We start from the raw sequence: 16,595 nt of genomic DNA on the forward strand, positions 1-16,595 counted from the left end.
ATGGGGTGGGGTAGTCTGAAGGAAAAATGTTGGTCACAATATCAGAAGAATTTTGTGCATAATTACTGTTATGGGATTTTTTTTACATCCATCTACACCAGGATAACAGGCAGACAAGACTTCAGTTTGACAATGTTTTAACCAAAATGTGGTTTCCTTGATATACAGCACACCTAATATATCAGCCTATGATATGCATGGGGCTTAGGAGAGTTATCAATTTGAGCTAAAAACCAAGAAAAGGTTTATAGCAGCTGCTAAAAAAAATGTTCTTTGCACTTAAAAGATGGAGCCAACACTCAAAAGCTGCTATCCCCAAGTGCCCTCAAATGGTAGTGAGCTGTCTTCATCTTTGGCCCTCATCACTATCACCATTCCCTGTTGATTCCATCCCCCTTTATGACAATAGCTTTTCTGAACTTGAAGCCCACCCCCACTGCAAGACAGCTCACGGTCTCAGCACTTTACTCAACCCTAAGCCAAACTCCTTACGACATATCCATGCCAACACTAATATTACTTACTTCCACCTCGGCAACTTCACCCAGCTCTGCCCCTGTCTTAACTCATTTGTTGCTGAAACCTCTCATCAGCACCTTCATTACCAAAAGACTTGATTATCCCAACAGATCCTTGGTTGACCTCCCTCTTCTGCTCCCTTAAAAACTGAGGTCATCCAAAACTTTGCTCAACATGTCCTTAATTGCAAAGTGCATTTACATACAATTAGCAGAATTCTTCAACCTCTCCATGATTTTGCCTTCCCTATCCTTGTAATATCCTCCATCTTTCTGAGATACCTGCACTCCACAAATTCTGGCCACTTCAGCATCCCCAAATTTTAATCTCTCCTCAGCTGCCAAGACCCAAAACTTTTGAATTCCCTTCCTAAACATTTCTACCTCACCATCCATCATTCCTCCTTTAAAAAAGTTCCTTGATGAAGCTTATTGTCACCTGCCCTAATTTTCCCTCAGGTGGTTTGACATTAATTTTTGTTTGTTAACACTTCTGTCAAACACCTTGGAACATTATACTCTGCTCAAGTTACTGGTCCAGAATGTGCACGCAGTGGTAAACTACTTGCATATGTTGTTGTTTTATGCACTTGGTCTGTACTTACCTAGTGTGGATCTCAAGAGGGAAGTTTTCTGAATGAAACCAGCTCCACACATTGCAGTGAGACCCTGCATAATCATTGGGCCAGAACAACCAGTCCACAAAAATGCTTAGAAACACTGTTACTGTGAGTTACGCTACATGCCTTGACATTGCCAGCTGTCAAAACTATCAAAACACTGGTTCAAGATATTTCTGACATTCACAAACATTCAAAAACATTCAGAAACTACTAAAATATTCAAACTATTAAAAATTAAAAAGCAAAACAAATGCACTTAAACTAAAAGCATTCAGATACGTTCAGACACTCCAAAAATGGCAAATAACTAATACTAACTATTAGCCTCTTGGGGCTACGCCTCTGCATTTAGATTAATGGAGACGCTCTTCCTGCACTAGATTCCCCACCGTGTGCAGTGGAGAACTGCCACAATGTTGTGCTGCCTTGCTGGGCTCCCTAAAGAGCAACAGCAAAGCAGACATAGAAATTCGCTGGCGTACGGCTTTCAGAAAGCTCAGAACTTTCAAGTTGACGAGCACATGCGCAGCTAACTCAAACTGATCGGCACATACAAGGGAAACTGCTGGCAAAATCTGAATCAATACATAAATGGAAGTTGCTCCTGTAAAGGACTATGACTGAGGATTTCATTTAAGTGTATTTATCCTTGTATCTATCTGTACTATCTACCAAGAAAACTTGCATAAACTAATCCTTTCAAACAAAAACAATTTAACCTAGCATATCTCTTAACAATAGCTAAGTTAATTCAGCAGTTATGCTTACTGTAACTGTGAGCTCTCTGACCTCTCTGCTTCTATGATGTAACACTTATTCTTTTATCTTTTCCTTTCTCACCACCCATGGACTCCACAAGTCCTTCCAGGGGAAGCAACAATTCACTTGCTCTTCTTCCAATCTGGTCTACTGTACTTGGTGCTCAAAACGTGGTCTCCTCTACATCGGAGAAACCAATGCAGATTGGGTGACTGCTTAGTGGAACACCTGAGCTCGGTCCATGGGGATGACCCTGAGCTTCCTCTTGCCTGCCGGTTTAATCCTCCACAATGATCTATCTATCTGTTGCCCCCTGCACTTATAATGAGGCTCAATGTAAGCTTGAGGAGCTCATCTTCCATCTGAGCACATTACAGCCTTCCAGACTCAAGATTGAATTCTACAACTTCTCCCTTTTTATCATAAGTCGCCAGATCTGTTGCAGGTTGTTCATCCGTAACATTATCTCAGTATTTTTCTCTATACTATACAGCCCAACCTGCTCCTTGAGAATTCAGGGATGTTAGATTTTGAATCTGTGCCACAACAGTCTGCACTACGCACTGTCCTTGTGCTATTTATTGTGTTCTGTGTCTTGCATAAATACAATGTACAAAGGATTATTGCTATCACTGAGAACACTTCTTGCAAACTGTGACCAGTATGTCCCAATTTTACCAGTCATTGCTTGACACGAATACATTGTAACTTGACATCCTGTGAAATGGTTGCGAAAATCTGAAAATGAATTTACTGCCAGCAAAGACAAGCCAATCCTGCCCGTGCCACTTAACGTCAGATGGCTTTGTGTTAGTTATACATTTCAAGAAGCAAATGCAGAATCCCAAAGAAAGTGTACTTTCATCACAAAAGGATTGCCAGCAATCCCAACAGTGGGATAAGGAAATTTGGGCAGGTAAATGAGCAGGATGGGAGTAATCATTTTGCTAATAGTGTTCACAGTACTGGGCCAATTTAAAATAAAGCTGATAGTGGAACCTCCATCTGTTTGTCACTTCATTGTCGTATTGCTAACTTTGAGATTTTTTTTGTTACAATGGAAAAGAGATTCAAATCTATAAAAATTCAGCCTTTAAAACTAGATTATTCTGCACCTGCTTTCATTTTTGCAAAATGATCCTGCTAAAGCAAATGGAAAGGAGTGAAAAGTTAAAAACTAATATTTCCTCATTTTAAAGTGAACTTAAAACCCAACCTGAACACTTCAATAAATATTCGCTCCACTATCACCAAATGCAACTAAATATTCTTGCATGACCAAAGAGTGGTAAAGAAAACAACTCCTCATAAAATAATTACCCTTCACATTCCCTTAAAATATAAAGGAGTTTGTAAAGAATAAAATTACACATCATTCCCCTTTATTTCAAATTAAGCATATTAGAGATGAGATTTAAGACAGAAATTCATTATGGTATTGTGTGATTGAGAAGTATACTCAATCAACAATCATGATGATTTCTTGTCCTTTTATGAAGGTATCAATTCCATTCTGGGGCATAGTTTTGTCATTGCCAACACTCCATGGCTAATGCAAATGGACATTTCCTGAGTGTGAAAGTGGAATGTGCCTGTTGGAAAGCTTTGATCCATGGATGGAATGTAGGTGATAAGAATTCAAAAGTCCATCTCAGCTCTTAACTAGTCCTCAAATATATAAAAAATTCTGCTGCAGCCAATGAAAAGCATTCAATAATGGAAATATTGAATGATTTCTCCATGCAGAGCCCCAGCCCTAGATCAATAGGCAAACTGCAAGAAATCTCCTGTTACCTCAGCTGAAGAATCAGTACTTAAATCTTAAAAAGCAGTTCTCCTCCTTTTGCTTCAAATTATATACCATAGTAATTAGCTTAAAAAACTGCTTATATATAAAACCACAAAGTTAACAAGACAAAAATACTTTTTTTTGTTCATTGGCTCTCTCCAAAACAAGTGCCTTTCCTTAAATAATTTGTGTTCTGATTTATTGGTCTGCCTGTCACACAGACTATGTATACCAAGCTAAGGAAATCAACAAATTACAACAAATACAATCAGCAGATTGTAACACTGTTAATAGTGTTACATACAGTAATATGTATCACTTCCTTTCTTGGTACTCCAGCAGCACCACCACTATCTGCCCTCAACACAATCCAGCCACCCACTAAAACATATGCTAAGGCTAGTGGCTCAATTCCCATATACACATACATGAAAGAAAGGCAAAGATAGAGTTATATGAAATTAAAAGTTGCAGATCAACTAAACAAATTTTAGAATAGCTAGCATTATGTTGAATTGTTGTATTTCAGTTCTTTTATGATATAACTGCATGTAATGAAGAATATTCGATGAACTGTCAAATAAATGTCTTCATCCCAATCCTCTTCTTAAACTGTGGTAATTCTTCAATTACCAACTTACAATGAAAACACTGAAAATGTTTTATATCATAATAACATTTCATGGCATTAATTTGGATTCAGAACATAAAAAGCAAGTTCTCCTCCAGTTTTGAAATAGCGCCATCTGCCAGTTGATATTCAAAATGACCTGCTCCAAAGTGGCATGTGAATTTCCTTGTCCAGTTGGGATAAATTTGACCATAAACAGAATTACAGCAAAATCACTTAATACATGATTAATGTAATTGCAACATTAGTGCATAGTGTCTCAGTATTCCTGTTCAGCACAGAAATCATGAAGCATTATGAAATACAGCAAAACTGATGGGACAAACCTCATCATAAAATTGATGAGAATTGGTTATAGTTTAAAGTCCACAGGGTGGTCTTGCCTCAGAACTCTATTCTGCTGGTGACATACAGTAAATATTGCCATCAGGCTATTTGTGTCAGTGACAAAACAACATTAAGGAAACCACTGCCAATGACATACAACATATTTGAACACATTTATTATAAGTTCAGTTACATTTGGCAGTTCACAGCAGTGTTCTATTTTCACGGGTTTTTACAATTGGCTAGATTTAAGCATGCTCTCTTGGCATTGCAGCATTTATATTTAAGTGGAATTTATTAAAATATTGAAGCTGTTATTAAAGCCATAAATCCTAACACAGTTTAAGGGTTTAAAAAAGACATCCTCTCTGGTTACAGTTAAACAATGTGGATATATTTAAAATCTTATGGATAGTAATATTTATACTTATAATTTACTGTTCTACTTAGGACTATTTAATAACGTAGATAAAAGTGAACAGTTGGAAATCAAGTGCATGCCTTGAACAGCAGGTTGTTTAAAATATAGAGAGCAGCTGGGCATGACATGTCTCTCAAAAAATGTTTAACAGAACTTACATGGCAATAATTTAAAATTAACCTGACAGTATAAATTACAAGCATGAACCTTGGGGACTTGAGGAAAAAAATGGGATACCAAAGGATCAGAAATGCAACCTCATGTAGACCCATTGATAACTTATTTGCCATATCATACAGCTGAGAAATGCCTGCACAAGACAATGATTTACTTCAAAGGAACGTAGCTGGTCATTGCACTATGACCACGTAAGCTCAGTGTTAGAATTCAGTAATGTACAATATTTTAAGCTGGTAGTATGAAATAAATTGATCATTAACTGAATGTCTGCAAGACATTGATAGAATGTAATAATATTTACTCTGAGACATCAAAAGTGTATTATGTCCACTTCAATCAAATACTAGCTCTTTAAAATTTCAAATAATCTTCAAAAACACTAAAATTAGCAAATCACCAAAAATAATTACTTGAATTCTCAAGTATTAGAAATTAATCACAACATAAGGAAAATTTTGCTTCTCATTAAGATGACCAAAATATTAGATTTAGCAAGAAAGAAAAAAATATATCATTGGATAAAATGGATATATGCAAATATATTTTTTTTGCAGAACATGAATGACTCATTTTGCATAATATCACTTACAATCACAAGTGTTTTATAGGGAAGTAAGATCTTCTTTTGAATTGCAATCATCATCGTCATTATTATTAAGGAAAGCATGATAGCACAGCAAAGTATCACAAACAGCACGTGATGCCGACCAGGTAATGGTTCTGAATAGTCCATAAACCCAGGAACAATACTTCGTTATTCCTCTTTTGCACTATTTATTTATTTTTGTAATTTATTGTAATGTTTATGTCTTGCACTGTATTGCTGCCACAAAACAACAAATTTCACGACATATGTCAGTGATAATAAACCTGATTCTGATTGACAGTGCCTCCACAATTAGCCATTCTCCTCTCAGAACATCTTGGACTTCCACACATGCATGATCAAATACAGTGGTCTGAGGTATATTCAAGGTCAGATGTCAGTGCATCTGAATGCCTGTTCCACCATGAGGGCAGCAGCAGGGCACTGACTTGCTGAAGAGAGGGATAACATACATTTTATATTTCACTTTTAATGTTATACGCTGAAAGATTGGTGTTCAGATTGGAAAGCCATTCAGATGAACAGGATTGCTGATCCTTAAACTAAATGTGAGTGCTTTACTTACTTTATATTATTTTAATTATTTATTAGTGCTTTAATATGCTTTTAATTATTATTGTCTTAATTTTAGTTGGTTTATTATTTTGTTTTTTTAAATCAACTTGAATAGTTTCCAAATGCCTCCAATTGACGCAGACAATTACAAACTGTTAGAAAGTCTTTAACAACAACAGGAGTGGCTAACCTGCCATTCAGAGCCTATTCCACTTTGTGAACAACATATCAGGTACATGGGGTCAGCTTGTCCAAATGTCAGTTTCCAGAAAGAGCAACTCCAAGTGGATGAGGATTGTGGGCAACAAGTTGAGCCAGCAGGCTAGGTCTAGGACAATCTTCCCGAATGATATTAGTTGAGAGGTAAATGATGATCACAACACTTTTTCAGATAGTAACTATGAAATGTTTTACATCTACCCAACAGGACAGCTAGGACCTTGGTTTAACAGCTGATCAGAAACTTGACACCTCCCGTGATGCCGCACTTCACCATTACTGAATTGGAATGCCACCTAGGTTATGAACTCAAGATCCTGAAACAGGTGTTGAGCTCTCAATTTTCTGACTCAGGAATCCCACTGTTAAGGAGATAACCCTTAGCTATCCACAGAAAGAAAGGCATTATTTTTGATGATTTCAAGACACTTGGAAAATTAACAAATTATTAAGATGACGTGATATTGAATTATGATCTGCCAAATAATATATTAGAGGTGGCATTTAGGACAGATGAAAAATAATCTTCATCATAAAAATGCAGACTATCTATACTGATGTGAAATGGCAGTCTGGCTTAACCAAGCGTACAACCTACAGAGCATAACGAATAAAGATGATATTCTGAAATCAAATATATTATTGGTTCTGCATTCAAGTCTGACCCCTTGAAGCTAGATTGGCACCTCAGTCCAATACAGAAGGGTCAGATAAATCACTAAATTGAGGCCTCATCATGCTGCTTGAGTGGATATAAAACATTCCAATAACATTATTGCGAAGAAGAATGGGGGAGTTATCCTCAGCATCCTGTTCATAGAATCATACAGCATGGAAACAGGCCCTTCGGCCCAACTTATCCATGCTGACCAAATTGCCTTCCTGAATTAGTCCCATTTGTCTGCATTTGGTCTTATATTCCTCTAAACCTTTCCTCTCCATGTACCTATCCAATGTATTTTAAATGTTGTCATCATACCCTGCCTCTACCACCTCCTCTGGCAATACTTATTCAATATTTATCAATAAAACAACATTACTGTATTACTGCTTCTGGGAACTTTTTATACATAAGTTGTCTTCCTGTGTTTTCCACATTACAACAATGAACACACCTGAAAATGTTGGTTGTGAAGAACCTAGAAAATGCTAAGAGTGTAAATACAAATTCAACCCTTTCTTTAAGCAGGTAATACAGATGATGGAAATCTCCTTTCTGAACGAAGATCGTCAGTGCTCTACAGCTATACAATAAAAAAAAGTGAATGCTGGAAATATGAAATAAAAACAGAAGATGTTGCAAATACTCAAAAGCCAGAAGAAGAACAGAGTTAACACTTTAAGGTCCTGACATATTCCTCACTTAATAAGAATTTCCAGCATTGTCTGTTTTTACTTCAGGGTAGTTTTACTTAATAATCTCACCTTGCTTATACTTTAAGTTGACTGCAGGGAAGTCATAAATTTGATTGGCACTATCCTGTTGCTGGTAGGCTGCTGTTTGGAGGTGACCAACTATAAGTAAGGAATGGGTAACATTTCAGATTTTAAATGTGTATATTTGAAGTTAACAAATCAGCTACACTACCAGATTAAGATTGATGGAACAAGAGGAATGTCAAAAAAGTACAGGGGGCAAGGAATATAGAAAGCAGACTCACGAGGACTATATTAAGGAGAAGGCACTTTTAACGATTATTATTAACAAGAGAGCATTAAAATCCATTCCAACTAGGACTACACATTCTTCACATGTACTTTAGTCAAATTTCACTGTCTTGGCACAGTTAGATTATGCACAAATAAAAAATGAAGGAGCATCAAGGCCAGGCAGTTAGTATATTTAATAGAATCATTGTCACCCACAGTAATAATGGAGGCTGTTCAGCCACCTGTGCCTGTGCTGGCCTTTTGGTAGCACAATCATACATCTTCCCTTATTGCCACTATTTCTCAAATCATTATTTTGTTTCCAAATCTCTTGTAAAATCCTGACAATCAACTTAAAAGATTGAATATTATTGCAACACTAATAACAAACTTTGAAGAAATAAATCTATTTTCTTTAAAAGTAATATAATTTTCAAAATAAAATTCTTATTCCTATGTTCCTATTTAGCTACCTAATTGGTAATTTCCTGGATATTTATCTCTTCCATTTGCATTTTTCTGCCCTCGGGTTTTGCCCAAAATAATGCCAGAATGATTTTAAATGAGTTTTTATTGTTCTCAGAAAAAAAACTGCTCATGCTGTTCAATGTAGAATTTCTACAGTAAAATCCAGTTGCAGTTCTCACATTTAGGATGCAGTCCTCAAATGTACTGAGAACGGAACAGAATGCTCACCACCAGTTACAGATACCACAAAGAACTGCAGCACTGAATAGCATTCAAGTTTAAAAGTTCTTATATATCTTACTTTCTAAGCAAAACAGAGAATGAAACTTGCAGTAATAGGCCAGGTGTATGACCCTTTGAGGCTGCCCCATCATTGAAGAAATCTTTCATCCTGTGTGATGAGCATGGTACTCTGGAACTCACAGTTTCTGAGCATTATTAAACACTGGCGAAAGTATTGCAGCTCATTCCAGACAGTGTGATGGAGATAGTGACTCAAGTGAAGAAGTATTATAACTGTTTGCGCAAAGGCTGCCAAAATCATCATCCACTGTGGACAAGTAACAACTCCAAGTACAACTGCAATCAAAACATTACAGGCCAATAGTCATATTCCATGGACACTTAAGCTGCTGATGTGAACATCTGAGGTTCTGCTGGGGAATAGTTCTCATTTCCAGTTTCAATGAGCTTTGGAGAGAACCAGTGAGACAGAGCTTCAAATAACAGCATTAGTGTTAGTACTTTTGCTGTTAGAGCAAACAGTAGGCACTGAGAGAGAGTGCTCAACAGCATGAAAAGGCTGGGATATACATAGGTGGTATGCTAACTCTTCTACCTTCCCCTCAAGATGGAAAAACACATAAGAACGATCTGTATTGTTGAGGAAATAGATACAGGAAGACTCTATTAATACACTATATTTCATGTGTGGCTGACAAGGTAATGTTTCTCTTGCTCCTCGAGACTCACGGGGGACCTGGTCCCCACACTCTCCCCAAAATCTTCCAGTTCGGCACCACTAAAGTTCCAAGCATGGCAGATCATCACTGTATTAGCTTGTCCAGCTCAGGACTCATTCACAATATATAATTGCATCTTCAGCGTCAAGAAACCATAATGCATACACAGAAGGGACCAGACATTTCTACTGTTGAGGAAGCAGCCAGGTAAAGCATGAGGATGGGCACACATATGATACCATCACCAAGGAGCAGTACCTCAGAAGCAAACATCTGGTGCTGACAAAGGCACATTTAATAACAATCTGGCTACAATGTAGTAGTCGTGTTTCAAGGATGTTTTCAAACGTTTGAATAGTGTTTAACCAGATGCCATACAGATTTGCGAGCTGCATGGAGGATTTAAAGCAGTGCTGATTCTAACAGTGTGAACGCTATAAACATTAGGCAGATAGAACCATAAAAGCAGTGCAATGTATGATCCTCTTCAAATTGCTCTTCTTGGTGGCTTTCTGCCGCATCAAATGACATTCCTGATGATATTCCTCTGAAGGGCAAAGTTGCGAAGCATGCAGCACATCATCAATGTTTTGAATCCTTAACTCGAATGTTTCTCAAGATACTTCCAGATCAATGCAGGTATGTGATGTTTCAACCTGGCATGGTCTACTCAATTATTATCAAGGGGGATAAAAATACCTCATCTACATACTGTATATTTAACTGATATCCTTAGAGGCTGCCCTTTTTCATTGCTGCAAAGGATTGCTGACTGGAAATAAGTAAATGTTTCACTTTAGGAAACGTATTGTGCTTTTGCATTAATGGTAGTTGGAAAATGGCAGCGCTTAAACAACTGGGTCAAAGCTCCTTAGCTGTCAATAGCAAAGAAACAGAAAAAGAAGGATGAATATCTGCCTACCTAGCTCATGCTATATACCTTCAAGGCACTTTATACAGACCAATATATAAGCCAGTATTATATCACTACAAACACCACAGATTTCAACACAGCAATACATAAAAAGTGCTGGAGGAACTCAGCAGGTCGGAGACACAAGTAGTTCAACATGGGATGCACCAGGTCCGTTAGATAATTGACCTACATGCTTCCAGGTATCATTTGATGTCCCTCAGTCTTAATATTGAAAAACTGAGTGGAGATATTACATGAGGAACATCAGCCCAATTTCTGGTTGATCTTGCTCAATTTATTGCCAATCATTGGACAAGGCCACTTAATAAATCAACTCTCCAGTTGTTCACAAGAATCCAAGGAAAACAGGTTCAGAGAATACAATCCTGAAAATACAAAATTTGAGATGTCTCACAATATGATATTGTTTTGATGACACAACTGGACAGTCAAAAGCCAAGCAAGGTAAATTGTACCACATAAATTACAACAAAACATCACATTTTATGTGACCAGTTTTCTATGAGTGTAAACTATGCTGCTTTAGAAATAACAATAATTAAATTTGCTGTTTACCATTGATGGCATAGGACATACATGAGAGAAAAAAACCATGCCAGCATTTATGCTCCCCTCAAGCCTTTCCTCACCTAAATCAATCAGCATAACTCTCCATTCCCTTCTCCCTCATATAGTTGTCCTGCCTCCCCTTAAATTGAACCACTCTCTGTGGTACTGATTTCCACATTGTCACCATTTCTTGGAATAAAGAAGTTGTTTCTGAGTTTGCTATTGGATTGCTTGGTGGTTATGTTATATTAGACATGCTCTTCTCCGAAGGAGGAAACATTTTATCTCTATCCACTCTATCAAACTCATCATGATTTTAAAGAAACAGAAACAGAATATGCTGAGAACACTGAGCAGGTCAGGCTCATTGTTGTCAGCATTTTCTGTTTTTCATTCAGATGTCCAGCATCTGCAGTTTTTTGGTTTTCATAATTGTAAAGACATCTATAATGTCACCCTTCAACCTTCCTTTCTCAAGTGAAAAGAGAATCAACTTGAACATCATTTCCTGAAAAATAAAAGCTTATTGATACAATTCTTGTACCTCTTCCCTGCAACATCTCCAGTGCCCCTTTACAATATGGCAATCATCATAAATAATAACTCCCATACATTCTTACTTCACCCACCTAAAATAAAATAATAATGCAATTCTAATAAAAGAAACTGAGTGGGGGGCAGAGGGAAGGGGGAGGAAGAGGAAGAAAGATGGTTGAAACAAAAACACCAACATCATTTGAGAAACTAAATCACAAAATCAGCTGTATCAACTAAATATTGGTCTGAAAAGTAACAGGAAAAATTATGCAGGTATAATTTTTATAAAATATAAATATATAACATATCTTTACCCACTGCGCTGAAGAATATGACTATGAAGCTAACAAGCCCAGAGACTGGCAATAAAAATCCCCCAAATAAGCAAATATGGGGGAGTCAAAATTTGGCATTTAAAAAAAAGTCAATCCCATCTCAGATTTGACCCTTAAAAACAGCTAATGAATGTTCGTTTGGAAAAGGACTGAAAACTGTACTGATTAAATACTGAAACAGGTGGTCACTTGTTGTATGGTTGAGCATGATCCCGGTTAATGGAATCAAAAAGAAAAGTTGGCACACATTTACAAAACACTAAGGCACAAAGTAGGATTATAAAATCAAAAACCTGTTCTGAAGTTTTTCCCATTTTTTTGGACATTAACTGGACTTTTATCCAATAGATTGATGCAAATCTATGGAAGAAAACATTCATATATCAAATTAGGTTTTCTAAATCCACTTTTGGACACCAGAATGCTCTTGCTAAGGATAACAATTACCCTCAAAATGCAAACATAACACTCTTTCCTCCTTGACCATTCTTCCTGGTGTTCAGTACACCAATTCACATCTTATGATGCACTGCAAAGTAGAATTATCTGAAACACTGCACCGTCAGAGTGTAGTGCACTAGTGCATTGCTGAAACTGGGTGGTTGTAGCATATCAGTCCAACGAGTAACCATATTTGCAGATAAGTAATTTGATGGCCAACAAGGTACACGTAGAAGAATTATTCTTGATTCTATATTATCTTAGATTAAGATCACAACAAAAAACATTTGAACCCTCAACCATCACAAAACATCTTATATTCGGGCTTATAAAGATGACACGCATTAAAGGCACAGATTCTTCTGGCAATGGCAACCCACCCAGGCTCGAAATTCACTTACATCAGCATATATTATAACCAAAAGTTTGAGATAGCTTCTTCAATAAAGTGAACTTCAACTTTGACGACTGGGTCCAAAGCAAACCAGGACCCTTCAGATTGAAATAGCATAACATGCAGGGCCAGGATAAGCCATACATAAATGCTGAAAGAACCGATAGCCAGTTAAGCCATATCTCCAGACTAAGGCAAATGTTTAAATTATCAACAAATTGGAATGTTTGTGAATAGCTCAGATATTCAGAAACATTCAAGATCATTCAGGACAATCAAAAATTAAATCATCTCACTAACCTAAAAACTGCCAAAAGCTCACTGATCCCTTTTGCAGCCAATCTTCTCCATTGAATAGGATGGAGTCCATGAACCTCCATTGAGTCCAACGTGACATACACTCAGTGGATTGATTTACCACTATATCTGTTGGGGAACTGCAGGAAACTCATGCTCCATCACCGGATGGATGAGTGCAATCAGGAAACAGTTGGCAAGCACATCTCAAGAAGTTCAGAACACTGAGATACACACATGCTTGCATGGGAATTCCTGCCACTTACGTAGGGAAATGCCAGCTGTTCCCCATGGAGCAGCTGGAGCTTCTTAGGAGGACATCATCTTTTAATATTTTGCTACCTGTTCTGAAAATCATCATTTGGAACTGGATATGCAGATGTGCTTTCATGTACAAATTTTGAAAGGATCACAATCCTGACATCAGACTTTGCAAAACGCTAACAAGTCAGTCTTTAAAATATATACAAAGAAAGAAACATGGTTATTTTTTTTTACCTTTTTTGAGTTTATGAACATTATGGAAAAATTCAAAAATCTGCCAATCTAGGAAGCTTTAACAATAATAAAAATTGCTTCTAATTGACAGTAAGATTAATTTAGCTAACTTTCCTTCAGGAAACTGCTTAAAATTAGAGTTAAGTGAACAGGATAGGTTAACACTCTACCTGTAGATACATAAAATGTAAGAAATTCAATCATTTATCCAAAGGCTAGAATGTTCTCGTAGCAATCATTGCCACAAAGGGCAATTTACTAGCTACTTTAATAATCCTCAATAATCCAGAAGGAAAATTAATTTCCCATTTTGTTTGATATAACATAGTTGTATAGATGGAAGCAAACCATTAAGCTGCAATGATTCTATATCACCATAAAGGAAGTACATTATTTGACAAGTCTCTTTGATCATGTAATCTGCTCCAAATTGGTAATCAAGCAAAGGAATGAATTTTATTTGGAAATGGGGTAATGTCAAGGCCAGATAGAACATAAAACATTGAACAGTACAGCACAGGAACAGGCCCTTCGGCCCACGATGTCTGTGCCGAACACAATGCCAAATTAAACTAAATCTCTTCTGTCTGTACACGATCCATATCCCTCCATTCCCTGCAATATTCAATTGTGGAGTTGTGAATTAATTGAATTAAAGCTACATAAAGAGCAAATGTACTTGATAAGTGTTCTTGTTAAAATGTCTCACATTGTTACAGAACCTTTTGACCATGCATTGAGTTGAACTGTAATCTGCAAGCCTTACAGATTTTACCAGTTTATAGATTCATATCTTAATCCCAGTTCTAAGGTTAAAATTCAACATAATAAAGCAAGTCCCTGTCAAGCACTTTCTGAGCCTTGACAAATGGAAATTATGCAATTATGTTTTTAAATACAAGGACAATTCCAGCATTATCATGTTTTAAAGGAATTTACTATCCCACAGGACAAAGTTTAGTTAAAATTAAAGTTGTAGCAACGCCAATATTTTAGCTTCGTATCTTCATCCAAGTGGAACTACAAAGCTTCAGAGCTTTGGCCATCATTATGATTCAAAATGACTCCCAGTGAAGTAATACATCATAGCTGGCCCAAACAAAAGTAAGATTGGAAAATGGGTTACTGGAAAACATAAAAATCACAGCCAAAGTAAAATTTCTTACAGCTCTAGTTAAAATCTGATCATGAATGTTGTAAATTACATTCATGAACTGAATTATGACAGATGAACAGTGATTTCCATTCATTTGTACCTCTACAATTACTGTAAAATATAAAACAACAAACACTTTGACTATCAAAAACATTTTAACTGTCCACAACTTTAATGAAATGTCAGTATTTGATACAAAATAATAAAGTTACACAATTGGCAAATAGGTTGTAGCTGTCATAAGGAAGGAAGTGCATGTATTTTCTAATTACTTGTAATAATTATTGTTCATTTTAGACTAAAATGTACATTGGACCCCAAAACTCAAAATTCTGAAAATAAAAATCGACTTCAGACTTTTACAGTATATGCCATCACCAAAAAACTGCTTGCATTCTGGAAGTTATTATTGAACAAAAGTCACATAATTACCACAATTGCAACTGTTTCCATTATTTTCCAAAAAAATTAATTGTGCAATCATTGAACAACTGGGAGTTTAAATGAAGTTATACAGGGGTCCATTGTAATGCTTATCGTTAAGAATCAGTCATTTGAAATATTAAAATTTTCAAGTGTAATGTGGGGTGTGCTACAATATTAGGTTAAAATCAATGTCTTGACCCTCAAAATAGGCAAGCTTTCTGATATTCCATCATTTTTCTAGATTCAGCTTCCAGCTCATATTAAAGACATTTAAAAATACATTTCTTAGCCTGTTACAATAATCCAAAACATTTGACAGCACTCTGGAGTTTTTGGTCTGATTGATTTCCTCTTGTGGACAGGCACATTACTTGTTAAGGGAAGCAGCTTATGTCTCAGAGGGGACTTAATAACCCAAGCTCTTTAAACCATTTGGGCCAAGAGCTTCTCCAAGATCAGGCTTTTGAAGACACATAGTTCTCCTTCAGCTGACTGATCTGTTACGTTTGGATGGAATTTCTGGAATAGAGCCTAGGAATTCAGCTGCACTTTCAGTAAATATCATGCCTGGCATCCATAAACTGGCCACAGTATTGCAATAAATTATTCCATTCTCAAAAAGACAAAGTATGATTTGATCCAATCCCAAAATACAGGGCAGCATCAGTTCCACAACAGACAACAACCATTCCTGACTTATGAAAATCTATATGAATGGATAAAAATGAATAGGTGTTCTCCTGGCACTTGTGTAATTAAGGTTGAGAAATACTGCATTCAGAACCAAATGAGAACCAGTAAAAACACTAGGAATTTCAGGTGACTCATTAGCACTGTCTGCTAAATGGCAAATGTAATAAAGATGTTCCTTGACTAACACATGAATATTCTCATTTGTTTTTTTCAAAAGCCCAAAATGTATCTTGCAGCCTTCAAATACATTCCAATGTTGGATATCCACATCCATTCATTTACATGGACATGGTCACAGCAAATTGTGCTTACATGGATAAAACTAAAGTGTGAATAAAAGTTGTTAATTTTCTAGATTCATGAAAGGATGTGGAGTTCAGCAATTGCTGATTTCCAGCCAATCAAAGATTGAAGCCACAGCAGCCATATCATGTAATGTATTACTTAGAATTTATGGCACATCTGGCTTAACAAGGCTATGCCTGTGTTTATGCTTCAAATGAGCTCCTCTAACCTTCGTCTTATATTGCCAAGATGTAATTCATTTTTCATGCTCATACCAAGCTTCCTCTTAAATTAATCTATACTCTTTGCTTTATTTACCCCCTGTAATAGCAAATTCA

The 16,595-nt window shown here is 36.6% G+C and overlaps 1 protein-coding gene across 3 annotated transcripts in view; it reads right to left on the reverse strand.

Annotated features, from left to right (window-relative positions):
• Positions 1–16,595, reverse strand: part of ldah (lipid droplet associated hydrolase) — a 230,683-nt gene that overhangs the window by 194,200 nt on the left and 19,888 nt on the right. Inside the window, exon 2 of one of the 3 annotated variants that reach the window (XM_052024315.1) lies at positions 12,361–12,427. The exons of the other annotated variants lie outside the window; for them this stretch is intronic. The gene's annotated coding sequence lies outside the window, so the exon portion shown is untranslated. The remainder of the gene's footprint in view (positions 1–12,360; positions 12,428–16,595) is intronic. 3 annotated transcript variants of the gene reach the window in all.

The sequence above is a fragment of the Pristis pectinata genome, chromosome 10, assembly GCF_009764475.1.
Source record: "Pristis pectinata isolate sPriPec2 chromosome 10, sPriPec2.1.pri, whole genome shotgun sequence".
Classification (NCBI taxonomy): Eukaryota; Metazoa; Chordata; class Chondrichthyes; order Rhinopristiformes; family Pristidae; genus Pristis; species Pristis pectinata.